This window comes from Pteropus alecto, unplaced genomic scaffold (assembly GCF_000325575.1).
Source record: "Pteropus alecto unplaced genomic scaffold, ASM32557v1 scaffold94, whole genome shotgun sequence".
NCBI classification, from domain to species: Eukaryota; Metazoa; Chordata; class Mammalia; order Chiroptera; family Pteropodidae; genus Pteropus; species Pteropus alecto.
This window is the reverse complement of record NW_006437736.1, coordinates 5,902,476-5,928,623: the sequence shown is the minus strand read 5'-3', so window position 1 is coordinate 5,928,623 and position 26,148 is coordinate 5,902,476. Positions and strand designations below refer to the sequence as shown.

General features: G+C 40.5%; 1 long non-coding RNA gene and 1 pseudogene across 1 annotated transcript in view; both read right to left on the bottom strand.

Moving 5' to 3' along the window:
- LOC112481885 overlaps positions 1-24,934 on the bottom strand; it is a 35,734-nt gene extending 10,800 nt beyond the window's left edge. Inside the window, exons 1-2 of the long non-coding RNA XR_003047094.1 lie at positions 24,618-24,934; positions 13,372-13,496 (exon numbers count right to left, since the gene is read on the bottom strand). This is a non-coding gene — a long non-coding RNA (uncharacterized LOC112481885). The remainder of the gene's footprint in view (positions 1-13,371; positions 13,497-24,617) is intronic.
- LOC112481913 lies at positions 3,547-3,667 on the bottom strand (annotated as a pseudogene).
- Positions 24,935-26,148: the final 1,214 nt, after the last annotated feature.

Sequence of the window (26,148 nt, the reverse complement as noted above, 5' to 3'; positions counted from 1 at the left end):
AACTCAGTCTTCCTAACAACCCTCTAGAAAGGCAGAGGAGGAAACTGAAGCACAGAGGGGCTAAACATCTTATCTAATTCACTCTGACAGCAAGCAGCAGAGCTGGGATTCAAGCCGAGGGGCTGGCTCCAGAGGCAGCCTCGTAACCACGGCACCGAGCTGCTTCAGGGAGCTGCCTGCATGGCCCCCATCCTCCTGCAGGCTCTCCCAGCTCCTCCTCCGGGAAGCCTTCCCCAAGGTCAAATCCCTTCATCAGAGGCTTTCACAACACTGCATACTGATCTTGGGCAGCACTCATCACAGCTGCAATTTTATACTTGTGTGCTGATATCATTAATATCTGCCATTTCCTCTTGGAACAAAAATTCCATTTCTTTTCAGGGACCATGTCTGTCTCTGCTTACAGTGCTTTTCCCAAGGTAAGTGGTCACTAATTATTTGTTGAATGTATGGTGGTTGCCAGGTATTAAATTAAAAAGCAGACTATAAAATAATATAGTTTGTAACTTCATTTACATAAATTTGTGTGTGTGTAGACATCCATAGGAAAAAGCAGGCTATACACCGAAATGTTTAACAGTGGTGAGACTGTGAGTATATTTAATTTTCTATTCTTTATCATATTTTCTATGAGAAACATATATTACTTACATAAATTAACTACAAGTATTTTTTATGTTTTAGAGAAAATGTTTCACAAAGTAATGACTGATACAAAGAAGTATTACAGGTTCCACTGATGTAATATTACTTCAAAACCAGTAGATGAGAGGGATCAAAATACACAACGTAAAGGACATAACGGCAGCCCAATAAATGCCTAATAAAAGTATAAAATAAGGGGGCAGAACCATGCAGGGGTAAAGGCTACAGTTTCTGTAACCAGATTGCCATGTCTGAATTCTGAGTCTACCTGTGACAAGCCACCTAACATCTCCATGCTCAGTCTTCTCTGTGTAAACAGGGGTGATGATCACAGTCTCTTTTTCATAGGGTTATTGCGAGAATTAAATGCATTAAAATTTCTAAAGTTCCTAAAATGGCACCTGGTCCATTGGAAGTGCTGTATATTTGTTTCCTAAAAAATATAGCCATCACTGTAAGCAATGCTGGCTATAGCTATAGATATGCAGTACAATGGAAAAATGTTATGTACATTCTAACTTATGGGGTTTTCTTTTTATAAAATAGTAATAACATAGGCATTATTTTAAAAAGAAATTACCTTCTGTCCTGAAATCCCATAAATGTTAATCAATTCTTCAATTCCGTCTAGTACAAGTATACACAGCTTTAAGCTGATGGAAGCAATGAGCACTTCTACAGGAAGTGAAAAGACCAAGAAATTTGAGTCTTCGTTAAGAATGTCAGTTTTGAGCTGAGTACCTATAGTATAGAAATTTGCTCTTATTAGGTGAAAATGTTTCCATTATTGCTGTGATATGTTAATGGGATGGGGAAGCACAAAGGGTTAGGAGCAATGGGTGGTACTCATAGGTATACACCTGACACATATATATGAGTGATTAGCAGCCTCAGAATCTTCAACCTCAAAGGGATAATGGTATTTACCACCAGGTGTCCCCTACACATTTTCAGGATTTTACATTAAAAACATTTTGTATAATCCAAAGCATTACTCTTATTTTCCAAAATGCAAAAATAGATCACGTTACAAAGAGTTGGATGAGAAGAAAAAGAAGTCAGGCTACTGTGATCTGTAAACTTTCTGTAGCCCCTTAACACTGGGTGCTAGTTTAGGAGTCGCAGCCACCACCCTAGGTGGCCCAGCAGTGCACACATATGGCACTGCCCACCTACTGCCTAGCCTCTTTTATCCTCACCCATCTTAAACCTAACATAACCAATCTTAAACTCCTCTACCCACAATACTGGACCCCAGTCTTTGGATTCTGGAGATTACCAGGGAGAATTAAGTTATGAAGCAGCAAAAGGTACAAGAAATAATTTGAGAGGACCAACTTTCAAACTGTGATGAAGTGACATAGTAGTAGCAATCCCAAATTATAATCAACAACCTAATATTCTAAGAGCATTTTAATAGAACTATCTTGCTTTTATTTTTCAAAAGCAATATTTTCTGTAGAAATTTATGCAAATTAGAATCTAGAAAGTCAAGTTATGCAAAGAAGCTTTAATGGTTTAAGTCTCTCCAATGCATTAAGATTCTGTTAGAGTCATTTGGAGTAATTATGCTTAACGAATATTTATTGGTTGCCTATTATGTGAAAGGTTCTGTGTTAGATGCCTTGGAGAGATAGGAGATAAAATGATCTGTAATATAAAGTCAAGGAGTTAAGAGAAGTGGAAATGCGTTCTGTATACAAATAACCACCTTTCAAGGCAGAATGTGAGTCCGAAGGCTACTGGAGTTTGATGCAGAATTTCACAATGAAGAAAAGCTTTGTGCAGAAGACATCTGAGCTGAGCCTTGAAGAATGCACAGGTAGAGATGAGCAGAAGTCTCTATCAAGCTAGACAAGGCATAGGTGAAGGACTGGAGGGAGGGAAGTACACAAACGTTTGGAAAACAGGAAGTGGTTTAGAGCAGTGGAACACACCAGGGGCAGTCCAGGGATTCCAGGCTTCCTACAACACAGAACAGTCCCACACAGTGAACCTCTGTCCTGGGGTCTACCTGATTTCCAAACGTTCTGTCAGTCATACAATGGGGGTGGGGGCAGGGAGAGAAACGTAATAATAACCGATCCTAGAAACTAACTCCATTTTACATGTAAACTCAAAGTATTTTCTACATGGGTTAAAAGCACATGTCATTTTCTAGGAATGCAACTGCCATGTGAACTGACAGAAGATTACATATTATTTCATCTTAAATGACACCAAGATTTGTTCACCATTTCATAAGAGCACAACCCTGATAGCAATATTGCTCAGATGTTTGAGCCATCAACACAGCACACTCATGTCAGTCTACACTTACAGCTATTGTCTTCATGGCCGTTTTCCGTGCAGAGGCAGGCACCTGCCTACTCCACTGTCTTTTAATCATGTCTGAGCAATTACATGTTAAAATACGTATTATCTTATACTAAATTACGTTTTTCCATCTTCATCTTTTATATTACATCAGAGGGTTGCATTGATATTTACAGATATTTTTATGTCAGAGAATGACCATAAAATCAATGACTTGAAAGTTATATATGAATGTGAGACATAAAGGGGGAGAAGGCACCAAAAAAAGATAGAATTTGAACTTGTGTCACACAATAAAAAATATGTTTCAAGAACAGGGAGAGACAAATTAATCTTAATGCTTCATTCTTTGAGTATTCTTTTTTTTTTAATCTTTACAATATGAGCAATGTTGAAATTCCAGGCCTTACCTAACAGAATTTTAGGGCAGAAAGAGTTCTTGGAAATCATCTAATCTAGTCCAAACCACTCATTTTGTAGATGAAGAAACTGAGACCCAGAGAAGTGAAGGGACTTAACACAGAGATCATTAGGAGCTTTTAAAACTTGTTTTTCTACAAACAAGGAATCATTTAAAAGAGAAAATGCCTACAGCACCTAGGTCTTCCTAGGCGGTCTCCCGTCCTAGTACTAACCAGGCCCAACCCTGCTTAGCTTCCAAAAAACAGATGAGATCAGGCACGTTCAGGGTGGCATGGCTGTAGACAATAAAGAATCATTTAAAGACTGGTTTCAAGCTGTGTGTGTCACCGTTTCTTGGTGTTCACGGTTAATTAGCAGTTACAACTGGGAGGCATGGTCGTTCACCTCTTTCACAAAGCTGGAGTGGAGGATACATGACAAAATGGAGGTGAATGAACCTCAGAGTACACACAGCTGGACTATCACAAAGCATAATGTCACTTCTAATAATCAGCAAAACAATAATCCTAAGCCAAAAACTAATATACAAGGATGATGCTTATGGATTCATATTTTTGTATACAAAGGAAAGCATACATACAGTGTATTAAAATCACATGTTGGGTGATTAGAATTATTTTTCCTCAAAATGATGTTGAAAATAAAGTCAACATTACTACTATTGGAAAATGTCCGAACTATTTCTCTATTCTGGCAGAACCAAACTGTCTCCATTAAATGACAATGGACTTTTACGTAATTGAAATGGTAACATCTCAAGTATTTAAAAATTTATGGGCAGAGGAAAAAAGTTAATTGATACCATTTCATGATTGTAACAAAATGACTCAGTGATTAACTTTTTCACTTTTTGGTGGTGGTTCTCATCATTCAGCATAGATTTACTAAGAGCCTCCTAGGTGTCAGGCTCTGTGCCAGGCCCTGAGTACGACAATGGCCAATAAAATAGGCATGGTTCCCTGCACTCACAGGACTATCGAGGAAGACAATAAAACGTATGACAGGACCATGTGTAAGTCACCTGAGGGACCAAGAAGGCAAGCTGACAGTGTTTGCAGGGACACGTCCACGTGAACCAGAATCCAATGACACTGAGGCCGGTCTTTACCACCTGGTCAAAGGTGGGGTGAGGGAGAGAGGTGCCCATCAGCCCTCTTATAGAGAGGGTGACTTTTAAATAGGGCCTTAAGGGATGAGAAGGATTTCACTAGCCTGAGAAAAGAGAAGGGCATTCCAGGAGAAGGGAGCTGAGTGGACAGGCATGGAGGAACAGAAGCGACTGGCTGCTCCAAGGAGACCAAAGCTGGGGAGCAAAGGGTGAGAGATGCTGAAGAAGACAGCCAGGCCCAGGGCACAAGGCTTGACAAGCCCTGCCAATGATTCCTGCTACTGTTTCTGCCCATTCCACATCACTGACTTGAGTGCAAACTCACTCTCCTGAAAGCCAATAGCAAGAGAGGACCCGGTTGAAAATCATCCAAAAGAGCGAAATGTCCCTCTGTTGGCTCAAGGAGGCAAGACAGCACAGGAATGAGGACTAGAGGTCTCCAGCTCAACAAAGACCTGAGCTTGAACTCCCTGCTCTGCCCATGTGTAGCTGAATGACCCATCTCCTTATCTGGGACAGTAATGCTGGATGTTGATAGCATTAAATGACGTGCTGATAAAGCCTTTAGCACAGTGCCTGGCACCAGAAAGTCAGTTCAATAAATGGAACTCATTATTATTCAGGGCTGCCACCAGGGTATGGGGGCAACAGGGCAAGGAAACATGTAAATGAGGAAGTCAGTTGCTTTACTTGGACTTACTGTGAAGCAAGTAGCTGGGAAGGGACATCAACTGCCTGCAAGGCAGGGAAGGGCACGGGAGCTGGGAAAGCAGGCCACGGGCAGGTCTCATCTGCAAGATCCCTTAACCCTGGCAAGCAGGGATGCGGATAGAGGAGCAGAATGTGTTCTGGTGTCCCCACTAGGGAGGAACTGCAGCTGCATACAGCTGAGGGGGACCACAGGAAAACGCTCGCATCAAAGAAGTGAATACACTTCAAGTACTGGCCCTCAGGCCCAACCGTGTTCTCAGCAGCAGCTCTTCCTCTTCTGCCCACATCCACCTCGCCCAGCTAAAACTCAGCTTCCCTGCAAAGGCAGTCAGCCATGCTAACCGACCCTGGGCCCCTCAGCTTCCTCCTCGGCTGCAGTGGTGACAGCTACAAACGCACTTGCTTTGTCGTCCTCTCCCTAGTCTAGCTAATGAATAGGAGTATCGTATTTTCATTAGCAGTGCCCCGCTCCCTGCCTCTTCCTCTAGCTCAGTGAGAAATAATTATAACAATGCTGGCAACTGTGTGCCAGGTACCTTTTTAAATTCTTTCCATGTATTATCTCTTAATCCTCACATGGCTTTACGCAGGTACTATTAATCCCATTCCGTTTTGCAAATAAGAAAGGAGGCACAGATTGCTTAAGTAAACTTCCCAAGATCACACAGTTGGTAAATGAGTGGAGCCAGAAATGAAAATGCAGGGGGTCAGAATCCAGAACCACAGCCTTTCCCTTCACCTCCTGCTGTTAACAAGGAGGGGTGTTCTTTCAGGGATAGAAGGTGTCCCCCCACTGTCAAGTATTCATAGGCTGTTCCTGATTTACTCTGCTTTGTCAGCCTGCAGATGCATTTGTTTGAAAGACAACAGCTGTTTTTATTAGGAGCATTCAGCACCTAAAAACACATCATTAAAATAACAATTCACTTTGGGAATGCAGTCATACTGGCGTGTACAAATGAGTTTATATCATCAGCCTGGCCAGACCGAACACCTTTGGGATGTGCCTGCAGGGGATTCGTCACCTTGTTATAGAGCCAGTCACACCTGCTGCTAGTGATTTTGATTTCACCCACTTTACACTCCCTGAGAAATGTACCGAGAGAACTCACACCCACATGTTCACCCTACTTACTCATACCCACCATACACACAGAAAGCAGCTCAAATATCTCTCCCCTCACACGGAGATAATCTACACCCATCAAAATGCACCCTGGGTGCCCCCATATGCACTCAGTACTCAGAGGCACACATGGGTACAAGCCCCGGGTGAGAATGGATGAATCTGCAAAATCAGGCAGAGTCAGATACGTACAAACATGCAGATACGCAGCAAACACTAATAATAATAATAACAGCTAATATTTATCAGTGCTTACCATATGCCAACACTGTGCTAAGTGTCTTTGTTTTCCATATCTTATCTTAGTTAATCCTCTCAGCTACCTATAAGAGACATTTTTTAATATCTTTAATTTTTTTAACTTTTTATTTTTTGAATACGGTTGTCATTAAACATTGTTTTATATTAGTTTCGTGCATACAGCATAGTGGTTAGATATATTTATATAATTTATGAAGTGATCCTCGATTAGTACCCATCTGGCACTAGACACAGTTATTAAAATATTATTGACTATATTCCCTATGCTGTACTTTACATCTTTGTGACTATTTTGTAAGGACCAATTTGCACTTCTTAATTCCTTCACTTTTTTCCCCATCCCCCAAGGCCCCTTTCCCATCTGGAACCATCAGTTTGTTCTCTGTATTATGACTCTGTTTCTGTTTTGTTTGTTCATTTATCTTATTCTTTAGATTCCACATATAAGTGAGATCATATGGTATTTGTCTTTCTCTGTCTGACTTATTCATTAAGCATAATAACCCTCCGAGTCCATCCATGTTATTGCAAATGTTAAGACTTCATTCTTTCTATGGCTGGGTAATATTCTATTGTACACATCTACCACATCTTCTTTATCCAGTTGTCTACTGATGGGCACCTTGGTTGCTTCCATATCTCGGCTATTGTAAATAACATAGCAATGAACATAAGGGTGCATATACCTTTTTAAATTAGAGTTTTGATTTCTTCAGAAAAAATCCCAAAAGTGGAATTGCTGGATCATAAGGTAATTTTATTTTTAATTTTTGAGGACCCTCCATACTGTTTTCCATAGTGGCTGCACCAATTTGCAATCCCACCAACAGTGCCTATGAGACTTTTATTATTATTATTATTATTATCCACATTTTACAAATGGGAAAATAGAACCACAGATAGTTAAAATAACTCACTCAAGGACAGTAGCATTCAGGGTCCCCAACTGCTCCTAGAACAGAGGAAGATCTCACACAATTGTTATCACTCCCTGTACATACCTTGCATGTTAAATATCTCACATCCAAAGCGGAAATCGATTCCCCTCAAAACCTACTCCCGCCACCCCGCAGATGCCGTCCCACCTCAGCGAAAGTGAAGAGTTCTCACCATCCCTTTTAGTTCCCTCCTGCCAAAAACTAGGAGTTATCCTCACTTTCTCCCTTTCCTCCAACCCCCACATTTAATTCCTCAGGAAATTCTCAGTCCATGCCCAGCCCAGCACCTCCACCGCCACTGCCCTCCTTCACACCATCATCGTCTCTTGCTTGGAACATTGCGATAGCCCCTAACAAGTGCCCCGCTTTCCTGCTTGGTCCCCTACATCCATTTTCCATACATCAGGCTGATTTTTAGCTTTCGAAAATCTCAATGAAACCATGTTACGCCCTTGCTTAAAGACCTCCACTGGCCTCCCATCGCACAGTAAAAAAATTAATGAACCACTTTAAATGGAGTCGTAGCTGCCCTGGCGAGGGAACTGCCTGGCACGTCTTATACCTCGAACCTTTGGAGTGTTAAAACAGGGCAAAATAACCTTTCGACTGGGCATAAAGCAACACTGTGTCCCAAAGAACTGTTTGCAAGAACGAGAAAGCAGATATTATGTATGACTCCTAGACTCATGACTACCGGACTGAAAATTAAAAAGTTTAGAATTAGTGTCACTATGTTAGCTTATCTGCACCTATAGAAATGCCTTCCTTCTACTTCTGTAATAGTTCCCCTTCCTTTCCTCATAAATACCTCCTGCCTTTGTCTCCTAATGGGAACACGCCATGGGCTTCTGTCTGAATCACTGCTTTCTGAAGAGCTATTCTTTTCTGATCTCAAATAAATGCTTGGTGCTTCTCACTTTAGCCTTTTATTTTTAGGTTAACAGCACTCCACAAAATCCAAACATAAGAAAACCCAGATATGAAGTGGCCCTGTCTTTACTTTCTGTTTCATCTGCTATGATTACACCCCGCACGCCACCCCCCACCCACCTACAGCCCACCACAGTCTGGTCACACTGGCCACTTTCCCTTCCTCACTCAACTTTGTTTCCGGCCTTTAACCTGTATTACCTTAGCTTTCCCTCTGCCTGGAATGTTCTTTCTTCTGATCTCCACAAGGCTGGCTCCTGCTTGTCTCTGAGATCTCCCTGGAGAGTCTTGCAGAGACAACTCCCCATCCTGCGAAAGCTCATGCTCCCCCTTCCAGGGCATGGGGTTCATTTTATATCCCCATCCAATTCCCAGTGTAGCCAGGCGGGCTCAGGTGGCCAAATTCTTGTCAAAAGGATGAGAGCAGAAGTGACATGTGCCGCTGTCAGATTGAAGCTTAAAGGAACAGGTGAAAGTGCCTTTTTCACTTTCTTCCTCTTTGTCTAACCCAAAACAGGATTCTGAGGCCCTAGGGGATGACACAATCTCAAGATGAAAGGAACCTGTGTTCCCAAATCACCACACGAAGAAAATACCATTATATTAGTTTCACATTACAAAATAATAATTTGATATATGTATATACTGTGAAATGATTACCACAGATTTTTGTTTCTCTTGTTCACTGTCATATCAGTGTCAAGAATACTTCTTATGACTTAGCAGGTAAAACCAATGAAGAAAAAATACAAATATAGTAAGTCTACACAATTAGGCTAGGGTCTCAATGATTTCTTCTCAGGAACAAATAGAAAATGAAAATATTGCAAAGCATTCTGTGGCTCCTTTCAAAATGAGAAAAAAACAAAAAAGAATGCTGTTGCCCTAGATGGCTGGTTACTAAGACAACGCTTTGAAACATCTTCTGTTACCTACGCACACTATTTGAGAACTTACAGTATATACAGCACTGTTACCAACCAGCAAAGCGAACAAAGCCCTGAATGCTTCACAGCTCATCTCCCAGGACTTATTTAATTGATGTATTTTTACGAGGCACAATCGGAGCTCTTTAATTGCAATAAAATTTGTTAAATTCCTTATCCACTCTGAAATACTTTAAATTATAACCTAAGTAAGATATAATTAACATACAAAAAAAATCACCATTTTAAAGTGTACAATTCAGTGGTTTTCAGTGAATTCACAAGGTTGTACAAATATCACCACTATCTCAATCGAGACCATTTTCAACACCCCGAAAAGAAACTCCACACCCATCAGGAGCCATCTCTACTTCCCCTCTACCCTCAACCCCTGGCAGCCACTAACCTACTTTCTGGCTCTATGGCTTTGCCAATTCAAACGGAAGATTTCTAACACATGACCTATATGTTTCGAACCCTGATCATCGTAAAAACCTTGACTGAGCACCATGTTATATTAACCAAATAACTTGTCTTCCTCTTGGCATGGGCTTCCAGAACCATAAAAATGTCAGCAGCTCTGTGCCCCAGTGAGCTGGATTCGTGGGCGCTGAGTTGGGTGCTGAGCTGGGTGCAGAGATGGTGGACGACGGCCCTGAGCCATCCAACCGCTGTGGGTTTATTTCGAACCACAAAGCTCTCACAGAATAAATAAAATCTGTGCTAAGAACTGAAGGATGAGGATGGAAGAAATAAAACTGTTCCAAGGACCTCCCTACTTCTAGAAACGAGACTGAGAGGGACACCAGAGACAATCCCAGTTCTTACTTCACGCCTCAGCCTCTTCGTGCCTGTGGGTGGTGAACAGAGTATGTCACCACCCCGGGTAAGAAAAGATATGGGGTTTTAATGTAGAGGACACTGACTAAAACATGAAGGAGCACATACTTTTGGATAAGGTAACTCTACTCCTCATACACAAACACAAATAATGATATGGCCCCATAGTAGACATTTAGTTAGTGTTGGCTAAGCGTCTTTATAATAATGAGCCGATGATGTATATGTAAGCTCTTTGTTAAATATACAACACTGTACAGAGGCCCTCGTCATATTTCCTAATCTAATTTCTTCTCTGTAAAGTCATTCCACCACTGTCTGGAATTACTTAGACCAAATTCGGTCTGCAGGAAGGAAAGTGAACACCCTGCCCTCCAGAAGTTTATAATCTTCTTGAGGAGACTGGAAGAAAGTTTGTGAAATAGCTAGGAAAGCTTTGCAAATGCAGAGTGCTATCTAATCAGGAAATTCTAAGCCAGGGATGGCTTTCAGGGGGCCTCTCATGCAGAAAAGGGTGGGCACAGAATGGTGGAAGTGAGGGAACATACTCCAAATTTGAGGAATAATTTTTAGTAAAGTCAGGCTCTTTTCCTTGAGTGCAGTTGAAAGGCTTGGGATTTCTTTGCGTCTAACCTGAGCACAGAGTCTAATCTTCAACCTGCTGCTGCATTATTAAAATCAAATTCCACATCCTTTAAAGCCAACCTCTCCAATATGTCAAAGGACCTGTTTAACTTCTTGGAAATAAAATAGTTCCTGGCACTTCTCAGTAAACTCTTCATGATAGGAACATTTAAAGTGGAGCTTGTAGTTATTACAGTCAAAAAGATAAGTTTTAATATCTTAATTTTGAAGTTTCACGTTTTCAATTACACATGGTTATTATAAATGCCCAGGAAGGCATCTACCCTTCTGTATCTGTATCACCATCTTTCTACATTGGCACCATATTTCAGAGACCATTCTATAGTCCCATAAAAGGAAACTATAGGCAAGCAACTTAATCTTCCTAAAGCTATGTGTACATATAATCCTATTTAGGATTGATTCCAAGTTATTTCATGACCTCAGAATGACAAGAGAAAAAATTTAGATTTGCTACATATATTATCTCACATTTTCAGATCGTTAGCTAAGACTGAAGATACCTAATTCACTCTTGTGGGTTATGTGTGGTGTATTTTTCGGGTAAGATGCCCTAATACAATGACAAACATGGGTATGACTGCAACTTCACCACTGGGCAAGTCCCTTATTCTCTCTGGCAAAATAAGGGGCAATGTCAATCCTTACTGTGAAGTCGGATCATCTCTGAGATTGCTTACAGTGTTGATTCCTTACTGTGATCCCAAACTTACGGCCTACCATCAAGGTGTTCTGGACTGCCAAAATACACTCCTATCTCTGGAGACACTTATATTCCCCAGGAAGTGTTCATTTGTTTGTTTAATGGGATGAGCAGGGGTGGGAGGGTCTGTTCTGCAGGAAAAAGTACACCAGGTAGATTAGCCTGGAAGTTCCCAAGATACTCACCTTGTGCCTCCACAGTTAACTGGGCTGCTCCGTGATTCACATTATGGCCAGAAAAGACATGGAGGACCTACTGTCTGACCTAGGTAAACTTCAAATTTCAAAATCTTAGACAGAATTTTGGATTACCCCACAGTCCAATGGGTCTCTTGAGCTAAACTAGAATCTCACCAACTAATCTCAGTATCTCCAAGGACTCCGAAGTGCTTCTAAGGGTCAAAAGCATGAACTGATGGTGCTACATTATCTTACAATAACTACCAGCTGCCCAAATGGCTTCTTATACACAAGCTGTGAGAATTTGGAATGACTTGGGTGATTAAAGAGTATTGAAGATCCAAAAGGAAAATAATTTAGCACTCCTTTCTAAAGAATCCATCCACTCTGTACCTTCTAATTCAGATATTCAGCCTACATAATATACACTCAAAAATAAAGTCTAAAACTAGTTAACCTTCCAATAATAACCAAAATCAAAGACTAAGGAGAATACTATGGAGAAATAATCTGTCCCTAATCCAAATACACAGAAAGGCTTGATTCTCAAACATTCTAGTAAATATTAATCAATGGATACAATTCAGATTGAGATTAGTTGAAGAATATCACCATTAACCATATTTCAGGCTTTAGCCAAATGTATATAATAAATAACCCATTTGTTATTATTCATTCTCATTAGCTATTTACTCTGTGCATAATGTGTAAATAATCACGATATTTTTTTGCTCCCAACATGCATTCATGCTACCCTGCTTTCAGTAACTGCCCCAGATTATCATTTGAGATCCCACCCCGTCCCAATTCTCAATTCCTGTTATTCCAGTGAGTCCGACTCCGTCTCCAGCTCCAGCAGTGGTATATGACCCAGGATTAGCCCATCAGAGCATCACGTTCTCTTGGCACCAGTGATTGAGTCAGACCACTGATCCAAGAATTTGGTCCGGGTCAGGCTATTCAGACATTGGACTCAATGCTAAGACTGTGAGTCATTTCTGCTGGATTTGAACCCCGAGCTGCTACAGCCATCTTTCTTCCATGATGGAGGAGGCAAAGAGTCGGGGCAACATCAGGGCAGCAGAGCCACACTGAGAAAGAGTGAGAAAAACCAAGGCCTGGTAACATCATGTGAACCACCAGAGGAAGCCTGCTCTGAGGCACACCTAATCCTGGACTTTAAAGTTATGCAAGTGAATCAATTCTCCTTTTTTTGAAGCTAGGTTGAGTCACTTAAAACGAAAAGAATTATGCCTGATACAATGTTCTTTTCCAGGGCTCTGAAAGGATTTGGCTTGTTGGCAGAGTTTTGGTTGACCAGCTCAGGTGGCATTTCACCTGCCCCTGCGCCACCCCACCCACCCAACACTGCATTGGAGTGACGTTGGCTGGGTCAGCTCTCTCCCATTCACCACCGATCCACCTGCTCCCTATCATATTACAAGGACTACTGCTTGGCCCCTGAAAGCATTTAAAAATGCACCACCTGCCATCATTTTGCATTCCCACATTAATTGGGCCCTTACAACAGTTATTCATAACTTTTTTTGGGGGGGGTCACTGAGCCGAGAATCTAATCAAAGACACAGGCCATCTTCTTACCCCCCAAAATCCACATACCTTATAAAAATTCTGTTCTTCACATAATTAAGGGCATCGCAGATCCTTCCTGAAGTCTGTCTAGGTGAAGAATCACTGTCATACTTTGATATCGATCTTCCCTTTTAAATCTGGTACATGTCCGCCTGATATTATTTTCAAAAATAAGGTAATCATGTCAGGCAGTGCTTCTCAAACTTAATGTGCATGCAGTTCACCTGGTCATCTTACTAAAATGCAGATTCTAATTCAGCAGACCTAAATGGGGCCCAGGAACCTGCATTTCTAATAAGCTCCCAGGTGATGCTGAGGCTACTTGTCGTTGGATGAGTACCTCCTGAGCAGTAAGGGTGAAGAAGAACAAGCATGGATTTTTGAGTCAGAAGGACCTGGGTTCAAAGCCTGGAATGATCCCACACTAATTATGACATTAGGTGAGTTACTTCACTGTTATACAGCAGCTTGCATTTGCTCATCTACTATAAACAGAATTATAGTACCTACCTTGCAGGGCTGACCTTGAAGAGTAATATGATAACATACACAAGGCACCAGATAATTAATAAAAGTCAGTTCTCATCTCTCTGGATCAGAGTTTCTCAACCTTGGCAATACTGACTTTTGGGGTTGAATAATGTATTATGCGGGGGGCTGTACTGTGCACTGTAGGATGTTTAAGAGTATCCCTGACCTCCACCCGCTAGATGCCATTAGCACTCCCCCAACCATGACACTGTAAAAGTCTTCAGACATGTAAAAATGTCCCTTTGGGGGCAAAATAGCCCTGGATGACAACCTCTGCTCTAGATCTACAGAAAATATCTACAACTGCCAGATATTTTAGATCTTCCATGAGCTCTTTAACTTCCTAAATAATCTTCCATGATCCATTATTTGCTCTTATTTTCAGTTTCAAAAATCTTCAAATGGAGGAATACATGTTATAGGAATAAGGCAACAATTTTAAATGCTTAATATTTTAATCATTTTAAAATTGCTTCCACAAGGAAGACACACAAAATACATTAACCTTATGTTGATAATAGATTTAGCTATCTCCATATTTACTAACCTACATTTTCAGTCATCAAAGTGGCTGGGTAAAGTTTTTCTATCACAACCAACTGGTCCTTGAAAATCAGTTCACCTCATCTCTATAAAACTGACAGGGAGCCCTTCGCTAATAATCTTGGCCTTAAGCTTTCCAATCCTTTATTTTTCCCCATCATTCAGCAAAGAACCTAAGAATAGCCTCTCCTCTTTTTCTTTATCTAAAGCTTTCAGCAGCATGGTTCTGATCCTAACACAAAAATATTGAAATTGAGACTCATTCAGAAATGCCACTTGGATGATTTCAAACTCCATCAGACTTCAGCTGGGATTCTCCAGGACCCAAGGATAACCGTTTTTGGTTTGGGTTTTGTATTTTGGTTTTGTTTTGTTTTGTTTTTCTGCAGCAACATAGAGATTCTGTTGCACTATGGATAAACTTGACAAGTCAGTGGCTTTGGAGAACATGAAAGGTGAGCAGTCAGGGAGAAAGTCCCCATATGTCTGACCCAGCATGCAGATGAAGAAGGAAAAGCAGCTGTTCACAAAGTTGAGACAGAGCTTCAGATGTTGGGAGCGGAGACAAAAATGCTGTCTAAAGAGGTTGAACACTAAGAGTGTTTGGGCCTCTGACACTGACCACCTCAGGTCCACAGCTTTGAAATGTGTGCCCCGGGAACCGCAGAGTTCATTAAGCTGAGGGAAGATGTAGTTTGTCAAAAAATCTCTCTCTCCTTGAAAATCAGAGTTGAGCAGACGTAAGGTTGAATGTGTTTCTGGGGCTTTGAAACGAATCGGGCATACCTGTCTACAGTCTCATTTGTCTTCTGGCTCATTTCACTTTGCTCAGAGATGACGTCACACTTAAAAAATAACGATTTTCACCCTGGCACAGCCACTGACCTCCGCTGCTTCCAAGACTTCCTCCTAATTATATTGGCTACAAACAGATCGAAATCATTCCCCAGAACCATTTCTTTCTTATCGACATTTGAGATGCCAACTAACGAACAGATCAGAGTTGGAAACAATCTAAAATTAGGACTGAAGAAGAAAAAAACACATTCATTTTAGAATGACAGCAACTTCACGTCACCTCTGTTCCCTGCAAAACTTTCGTGGAAGAGTGAGAACCATGAGGTGGTGGGCACTGGACACAGAGCCCTCTCCAGCCTCCCATTCCACCTTCCCAGTGTTCCTTGCCACTTCTGCTACTTCTGCCTGCTGTGGATTTGCAAATTATGCAAGGGATCTTGCTAAGAAAAGGAAGAAAAATCCAGAAAAGGAGCCTAACATATCAAGGAGCAGAATAAGCCAAGACCGATGATTGTGACCAGAAGCAAAAATGAAAATAGGTATGAAGTTGACATCAGGACAAAAGAAACAAATTAAAGTATGATGAGGCCTGAGACCAGGAATGCACCTGGCGACTGAGAGGCAAGGAAGTCTGGATCTAGGAACCCGATGGAGATCTGTGCTTTTTTATCAAAAGTCATGCAGGTTCATACAACACTCCATTCACCTACATGCTCTGGAAATTCAATTCCACTGAGCTAATGGAAAAGCACATGCCCTCCAACAATGATTTGACATGCTTGCATCTAGCTCAGAAACAAAAAATTAAACGAAAACTACCTAGCTGAATGAGCTTTTTCTTGATGCAACTCATTTCCATACCAAATGTTGCTTTTTTTGGTTATGTTTGTACCTTTCACCTAAGTAGAAAAATGTCATTATAATGTATAGGGCAATTTTTCTTCAAGATCACCTGACAATTATATAATAATGCAGTATCTTTTTAAACAGTGGTAACGCTTTTGCACTTAATTGCCACAATAATCCTATAGTAAATAATATTATCACCTTACTTTAAGATGAAGAAACAAAAGTTCAAATAGGATAAACAACATGTCAGAAGTCATTTGGCTGATAAGTAGAGAGCCAGGATCTAATCACAGGTCAGCCTGACTCCAGAACACATACGTTATACTGCCTGCATATTATAAAGACTCCAGGTCATGAAGATATCACAAATCAATGGGTGGGACACACCTATCCAATAAACAATGTTGTAATAAAAGGTGGCAATTTGGAAAACACTTAATTTAAACCATAATTTCACACTATTGTACCAAAAAAAAATTCTAAAAGATGACAGAATAGGCATCATGGGTGCTTAATTAATAGACTTCTCACCTACCATGTAGGAGGCTAGAATTAGATTAATAGCCCTCGCAAATATTCACTTTCTCCTATTCCCATGTGATCAGAGGTCATGTCTATCTTGGTCACTACCATGTCCCCAAAATCTAGTGTAATGACTGGATCAGAGTAGGTGTTAGGTAAATATTTGTTGAAAGAAAAATTATAATGTAATTTTTTAAATAAAAAACATAAATATTTATCGAACCTGGAGAGGACTTCTAAAACTTCAGTTAGAAGAATCACAAAAGATGGACAGATATAATTATACTTTTTAAAAATGTGAAAGGCAAACAGACTATAAAAAATATTTGCCACAATTAAATGTCTTTATTCCAAGAAAAATACTGACGCCCTACTAGACTAGCAAGCAAAATATACAAAGAGAAAAACTATACCAGAATACATATAAAACATAGTCAACATTTCTAGAATTCAAAGAAATTTAAAATAAGCAAATGATATAGATTTTTTTTAAAATACAGCTATCTAAATATTGGTGAAACTTATATCTCATATATATAGGTATGGAACTGAAAACTGGTAATTTTGGAAAGCTATTGGAAGGTATATTTGGAAACTAAATAGCAATATACTTCAAAATATATTAAGAGTATTTATAATTTTTGATTCAATGATCTTACTTTCTAGGAATCACTCCAAGGAATTAATCAAAATAGTGAAAAACTACAGCCATTAAGATGCTCGTTGTATTGTTTATGAAAGAAAAAAATAGTAAAAGAAAGCAAGCAAACGAGTATTAACTAAGGGAACAAAATAAGAAGATAAAAGAACAACCACTGATGACAGGTTGTGCATCTATTAAAAAGACAGTTATGGACTTCTGCTTCCAGCCATGATAGAATAACAGGGATAATATAAGAGTCCAACATCTGTACCACAGAATCAAAGTTATTTATAATCTGTCCCCGGCTCACCTGATAGGAGCAAGTGGCATCACAGTGGCACCTTCCACACTGTCAGGTACACTCCCAGAGGTTGAGTGGGCGATTTGGAGTCAGTATAAACCCTGCCTCAAGGTCTGACTCTGACACTACTTCCTGCAGCTGTAAATTTGGAAATAATGACCACATCCATGCATCAGGCTTAAATGAGACTGTGCATAATAAGCACCTGATAAACTTTTTAAATTACAATTTGTTTTAACACTGCTAAGGTGGACTTCTCATTAAGAAATATCCTTCCCAACAGATTTCTTAAGCAAGTTATCACTGTTTAATTTACGTTTTAGAATCTACAAGGTATATACTAAGCCCTCAATAAATGTTTTCTTTTCCTATCGTTGCTGTCAATATTAACATTACCTCTACTGCAAATGTCAGACTTCTGATTTTGCAATAAAGCAGCCTCAATGCTGTCACTGTATTTATCACTGCACTTTACAAGTAAAAGTTATGAGAATATCTACTAACTGATCGAATGTTCCTCTGACCTTTTTCAGAAATTCCTCTCAATACATTAAGGCTTAGAAATTTCTATATTCAAATGCCACATCCCCACTCCCAATGACCACAGCATCTAACTTGAGTAATTTTACCCCAACAGGTCCAAACTGTACTTTTTCTTTTTTTTTTAAGCTTTTTATGTATAGATGCAAATCACTGGAAATGTAAACCGGTACAACTTTCCTGGAGGGCAATTTGCCAGTGTATACTAAAAGCCTTTTACAACAAATCATATATTTTTACCAAGCTTTCCGATTTTAAGAATTTATTCTTTTTGCCTATAAGGATTTATCTCTAAAGATTTTCATTGAGGCAATATGGATAATGGATTAAAAACTGATAACTGAAGGTCTAACAATAACAAATTGAATAATTGTGATGTAGTCATGACATGAAATATTGTATATCCATTAAAAGATATTTATTATAAAAATATTTATTGTTAATGTTTACCATACATAGGCAAGTGAAAAAGGCAGTTATAAAACAGTATTTTTGTGTGATTCTAATTTTAATTTTAAAATATAATAAATATTAATAAAGACATCAAGATACTAATAGTGATATACCTAATAAAAGTATATGGGTTATTTTAATTTCTTCCTTGACCTTTTTTATAATTTCCAAATTTTTTACAGTATACATTTGTGACTTTTGAAATCACTCTAAATTTTTTTTTTTATCTTTTAAACTCTTTCAGGTAGTCAAGAAGTATGTGATGGCTAGAACAATGCAAGAAATTTTAAAAATATGAGTTCCACTTTGTTCTGCCATCACCTGACTCTGGGACCTCATTTAATTTCTCAAATTTCCTAAGCTTTTTTTTTTTTAAGGGAGGCTGGGGAGGCTTAATATAGGAGAGTAAATTGGTATAGCTTTTTTGGTAGAGGAAATACTAAATATCCATGGAATTTTGCATGCACATATTCTTTGACCTAACTATTCCAAAACTAAAAATTTATCCTCCAGATAAACTTGCACAAATACTAAAACCTGTGCCTATTAAACCTGCAGTAGTGACTATAATAGCAACAAACTGGAAACAAATAGGGAAGTAGATAAAAAGGAATGAGACATCCGAGATGTATTAAATGGAATAAACTAATGTGTATTGCTCCATTTATCTGTAAAAAAATTAAACAATTCACTTTTAATTTTATTACACATGCACACTTTCTAGAAGGATGCAGAACTCTCTCTCAGTAGTGAACTCTAGAGAATGAGAACAGTTGGGTGGGGAGAACCTGGAAGTTTTACCTTCTATTCCGATTTTGGTTTTTATTAACCATGAAAATATATTAGTTTTATAATTTAATATTGAAAGGGAGAGTTGTGGAAATATATGTTTTCTAAGATTCCTACTAGCTCTAAAACTGTTAAGTCCCTAATGTAATTATCATAACATGGCTAATTTGATCATGCAAAGTATCAAATTTATTTACCAAACTTAAAATTTAACAGATCTCCTATTTGAAATTCAATTCCTCTGTCTCTGATAATGTCCAAAGTTGACAGTGGACAACTGGATAATACTTTTTAATTGACCTGTTTTTCTAAGGCAGACTCTGGGGAAAATAAAATGCAAATTACAAGACTACAGGTGAATTTAATTTATAACAGGTTTGAATTTTCTGAGTGCATGTAAGAGAGTCACAGCACCCAGAAATTTTATTAGCAAATGCACGTAAATATTTTATAAATTCAAAGTCAATACTCAAGCAGGGTAATGTGGTGTGAATTGGGGCATGGGATAGGAAGATCACAAACAATCCAAAATTGCAGTTAAAACTAGTCACAACAAAGATGTGTAAACTATACTTATAATTAAATTAAATATCTGGAAACACATTTATTGTTCTATAGCAAAATATAATACAAGTTCCATAATTTGGAAACATTAAACATCACAGAAATTGCTTGATGAAAAGCCACCAAAAGGTTAAGAGACAATAAATCTGGTTATTTAAGGTGTTATTTGAAACCGTGGTAATTTTTTTTTTTTGAAACGCTAAAACAGGACAAGGGATTTCTACCATGTAGATCTACATCTCCTACATTCTACAGTTGACCCTCCAACACAGATTCGAACTGCGTGGGTCTACTTATACGCAGATTTTTTTCAATAAATACATACAGTACTGTCGATGTATTCCCTCTTCCTTATGATTTTCTGAATAACTTTATTTTCTCTCTTTATTGCAAGAAAACAGTATATAACACATGTAACATACAAAACATGTCAGTCAACTATTTATGTTGTTGGTAAAATTTCCGGTCAACAGGAAATCTCAAAGGTCAATGTACTATGCTAGACAAAAATAACTAGAGAAGCTGGATAAAATACTTGAGAATTTCTTTAAAGGCATCAGATAACTACTCAGGTGACCAGGAGTTGAGGAGACAAAATTCCAGAGAGAAGGGAAAATTAGAAAAGTGAGCCCTACATTCTCTGTTGCTTTTCCCTTCCAAGTACTTGCTGATTCTTACGCCACGCAGAACCAATATTCTTAGAAGATAAGCTAAGCAAAGCTCAGCATCCTCAAAATGCTAGTGCTAGAAAGACAAAACTGGAGTTCATGGCCCACCAAGGAGGAGGCCTGGTAAACCTAGGCTTTCTGTTGTATTTTCTGGATGCTCAGTCTTGGTTAAGGTCTCTCGACCCCCTAGCATATACTCACAGGCTCATTTCTTTTAAGCTGGATTTATTTTCTACATGGTATAAGAGAAAATTCAACTTTATTTTCCTTGAGGTGGATAACCAGGACAAGGCCAGTATCATTTATGAAAAAAACTACTCTTTCCTCTCTAAACTGAAACATCATTTTTGTCATGTATTAAATTGAAACAATCTGTTTATGGATTCTCTCTTGTTGCACTGATCTGTTGGTATATTCAAACATATAGTGGACATTTATTATTCTTTTTGACTGTACAGCATCTGAATCGCCTTTCTGTATTTGGAGAAATCCCCACCTATGATTCTTATCCCCACCTTATGAGCCCATCCCTCAACAAAAGAAGCTAAAAATATCAAAGCCTTTCTCAGCTTCCCTTAGAGCTAGGGTGGGTGGGGCAGCCATCAGCTTCCAAAATGGCCCCAGTGCTCTCTGATTCCTGGTATTCACATCTTTGTGTAATCTCATCTTTCACTGAGTAGGGTTACTGCAGAGATGATGGTGTGTGATTTCCGAGGTTGATCATGAGTGATTGTGGCTCCTGCTTTGTTTTGTCCTGGATCACGGCTCACTCTGGGAAAAGCCAGCTGCCACACTGTGAGCACACTCAAATAACCCTATGGGGAAGTCCATGTGGTGAGAAACTGAGATGTCCTACCAATAGCATTCTGAGTGAGCCACCATGGAAGCACAGCCTCCGGCCCAGTCAAGCCTTGGATGACTGTGGCCCCTTGAGAGACCCTGAGCCAGAACCATTCAGCTAAGCATTCCTAGATTCCTGACCTACACATATTGCATGAGATAATAAACGTTTGTTGTTTAACCTGTATAGTTTTGGGGTAATTTGTTACAGATAGATAATACCTACGGTATGGCAACTGACCCAAGTTCTCCGTTTGTTTTATATTCTTCAGTAAGATTTTCTAGTTTTCTTCATATAGGAGCTATGTCTTTCTTGTCAAGTTTACTAAGTTTTTTATTGGTTTTGTCTCTACTATGAATGAAACATTAAAAATCTCCGCTTGTGTTTCTGCAAATTAGATCAAGTCTATTGATGCTTATATACTTATTTCAGAGTCAAAATTTTACCATTCTCATATTTTCTCTGTGTGTATGTGTAATTTTTACCTCCGCTAACTACTGTCTCTTGGGTTTCTGGGATATATAATCATTTCACCAGTAAGAAGGAATTTCAAAATAAAAGACATCAACTTTTCTTAAATGCCAATTATTTCATTTTCTTATCATACTGTTAGACCTTCTTAAGCAGTGTGGAACGATACTGACGATAGCGGACATCTCTAGTTCCTGCCTACTAAAATGGGTTTTTAGTGTTTAGTTGTTTAGAATGAGAGTTGCTTTGAGCTTTGTTTTTGTTTGTTTGTTTGTTTTGAGGGGGTATAATTTACAAATGAGAAAATTCACTTATTTAAATGTGCAGTTTGATGAGTTTTAAATACCACAAAAATCAAGATCAAGGGCATTTCCATCATCCCAAAAACGTTCCCTCATGTATTTTTGTAGTCAGGCTTTTATTATCTTTGCCTTTAAATAAAGTACATGTGCTTATGATGCAACTCTACTGTTAATAAGCTCTCTATGAATAGAGACCCTATCTATATTGCCTACCCCTATGCTGCTAGCACCTTGCATAATACCTGGCACATACCAGGTCTTCAACACTTACTGGGTTAATAAATGAATGAATGAGTGAACGAATCAACCAACCAACAAATTCGCCTTGGCGCTCAGCCCCATTCCTTTATGCTCCCTGATGCCAACTGCTTTCCTGCCTTGCTCTCCCCAGTCTGTGTTCTCACTGACTCCTCACTGCTGGACTATACCTGCTGACCAGGTGAGTGATCCATCGCCCCTAATGGCACCCCTTTGCCTATCTATTCTTTTCTTTTGAGAAGCTTAACAAAAACAACAAAGGTAGCTATTTCCAGTAGTGTCCACGGACACATAGTGTCAAAAGGGACAAACTACAATTAGGAAGGAAATCAGATGCAAAGGGAGGGAGATTAATAGCAATCTGGAGTGTAAATTCTGAAGGAGCTAGACCAAGATGGGACCTGACCGTACATAATGGGTCAAGTCGGAAGAGGTGGAGACCACAGGAGAGAAACAAGACTGGGAACTGAGTAAGCTGCCCATTCCTTTCATAGGGCCGGTGGCCAAGAATCCTATCTTAAACGGGCAAAGCTGAGCCAAACAACAGCCAACCATCTTCTGCCCGTCTACTGTCTTATGTTCTGCCTGCCTCATAAATTCCCACCATCACCTGCAGAAAAGTACACCCACAAACAATGGATCTATTTTGGAGGGCATGTCTCATTCTCAGTTCCCTCCAGGTGCAGCACCAACTACCTACCACTAACCAGTTAAGATGGAATTTGCAGTTTCAGAACTGGTTGCTTACTTGTTCAGAGCTAGAGAAAAAGGTAAAGTAGTTGAATTGTGAAATGCAAAAAAAATGAAGGAACTCATCTAAAACAAAAAATAAAGTTAAAACGTACAAAAATGCATTCTTCGAGATTTCTGAATGTAAATAACACCCTAGTGTTATTTTAAAAAAGCACAGAAGCATTTTTAAAAAGCTGTGTAAACGATGTTTTGCTTACTAATAACAAATGTAGGTAATTTGGGCAGATGTAAATAAGGCACCACCACAATGTGTTAACACCAACCGCAGAATTAAGATTGGCAAATATATACAGGGGAAGTTATAAAAGATTGATAGTCTATCACTGAAAAGCCTGTCTTTAGGAATTCGGATAATTATATGAAAACAAATTCGAAGTTAAATATTCCTGGAGGGAACAATAAGGAAGAGGGAGGGCTTTTGTTGGAAACGGGATGCGAGTCAGGGTGAGGGCTATGTAAAGACTAGGTTAAAGAGATATGTCCGAAGGCACAAGCCTAGTCGGAGGGACTTCCCTCACAGGAAAGACACCTGGTGGTTTATGTCTTTCTGATCGCTGACTAGGTATTTCTATGAAGTTACAAAGCACTCCCTCTCTCATTTGCAGCTCCACAGGTTTTGCTTTCAAATACCTGCAGGTGTATCCTCCTGCACGCGCTAAAACTAAAAGTTTTTTTTTTTCTTTTTCTATGCTAGACCGAACTTCATGACCATGCTCTCCAAACTGACTTACAATAGAGACTTTAAGACCGCCGGGTCACCGCCTTTGAACTTTATGAGGAAGTCGAGGCCATTAACGTTGCTAGCAATTTCCCTCAAAAGGGAAAAAAAAAAAAAAACAAAAACAATAAGCCCCACTACCCCACTACCCTCTTCTGTAAACCAAATCGTGGAGGCCTCGAGATTCCGGAGGCAGAAAGCGCAGAGGGAGTGAAGGGGTAGGCTGCCTAAGTGACTCACAAGATGCCAGATTCGGAAACGCTTGTTTCCCAGCCGGCGGTGGAACCGACTCAGAGAGGCCGACCCCCATAACATAGGGCGGCCTTGGGCTAGGCGTGACAGCTTTCTAGGCCCACTTCTAAAGGCTGTGTACGCCGCAGAGCCCTGCAATAGGTACAGATCGCTACTGCAATCAGAACGAAATGTAAATTCTGAAACACGCAGCGCAGAGTTCACGCAAGGACTTGCTGGAAAAACGTGCAAGGACCAAACTATGCAGCTGGTCGAAGACTACAATTCCCGGCATTCGGTACAATGTACCCTAGTACGTTGAATGCCGGGAACTGTACTCACAACCCCCATCAAAAAGCGCTCCGGGGATTGTTTACCTCTCACGTTTTTCTTTTCCGAGAAGCGCTGCCGATTAGAAAGCGGACTGCGAAAAGTCGCACTAGAATCCTCGCAAACTGACCCCACGCGCAGTCAGGGGAAAGAGGAAAAATGCGTTACCGTGGCTACCGTTTCCCCTGGCCACGGAAGAAACGCTCTCTAGGATCCGGAAGTGGTTCCGGGGCGACCGCTCCAAAAAGAGGGATGTGTTCTGACCTGACGTTAATTGGACGGTTTCCCATAGAGGCCAAAGCGCCCCAGGCAAAGGGGCGGTCCCGCGTGAGAGGGGTCCGCGGAGCCATTTGATTGGACAAAAGAGGCTAAGGCTGACCAATCGGACGGAGCCACGCTTCGCGCATCAGGCACCGCACCTGGACAGCTCCGATTGGTGAATTGCGGTTCCCCCCCCGAGTCCCCATTGGTTAAAGAGGGTGCGTGGTGCGGTACGATTGGTGAGTTCGTGTTTCCCGTACCCCGCCCTCAAGAAGCGGGGTGAAAAGCGGCCCGACGTGCTTGGGGACTAGTGGGCGGATCGCACGGCTTGAGGTCTGATCCTCGGAACCCAGGGGTGGCGGGGCGGAGGCGGCTCCTACGATCAAAAGGAACTTGAGACTCCGTCCGCGCGCCATGAGGGCCTTGTGGGTGCTGGGCCTCTGCTGCGTGCTGCTGACCTTTGGTGAGTGATCCCAAAGAAGCGGGAACCCCCGGACGATCCCCCTCCCACCCCCCGTGCTCAAGCGCGGCCTCTTCTCGAAGGTTCTGGGGGCGTTGAGTCAGGGAGGGGGATAACAGAGCCTTCGCTGGACCGAGGGCTCCATCGCCTTTCCTCGAAAGAGGTTCAGGGTCTTTCGTTTACTCTGCCTTCTTAGGGAATTAAAAAGAACGGAGTTATTTAAATCTTCTGCAGATCTAGTATCCGCGCCTGGAGGTCTCAACCACCTCGAGGTGGGGCCCCCTCGAGCTCTCGCTCCCTCGAGATCATTGCGGGTGCCCAGTCCGAAGAACTTTTGCACACGCCTCAACCTTTTGCCATCTGAGCTTGAGGACCCCCGCCCCCTGACGTCTTCCGACTCCTCGCAAACGCGCGTTCCTTTCTTAGGAGCTGATCCGGGTAGCTGGGTCACCGGGAAGGCAATGTTAGCGTGTCTGATTCACTTTTGCTCCAGCTCCTTAACATCTTAAAATCTTTTCCCTTTCTCTGGCCCGTGGACCCACGAACCTTATTTGAAGGCCTAAGTTTTGACACGGTCACTTTGTAGGCCTTGTCTTGGCTTGTGCGCAACACGTGTGAATGTAGAAGAGGCCTGGTATCAAATCTGCTAAATGTTATTTATAAAGGATCGGAGGATGGCTCTTTAGAAGTAATGGCTGCCTCCATATTTTAGAATCTACTTGGGAACCTTAGTATCTGAACTTAAACAATACATAAATTTAATTACCACATATTTACTTTGGGTATTTAAACCAGTGGATCCGTTCTCCCATCTCCACCTCCCATATTTACCAACTGAATTTTGCAACCCCTACCCTTGCCCTATTTGATTATATTCTTTCTGAGAGAGTACATGAAGCAGCAACAATGTTTAAGACGTTTTCTGTGTTAAATCTTTCTTCAGGGTCAGTCCGAGCTGATGATGAAGTCGATGTGGAT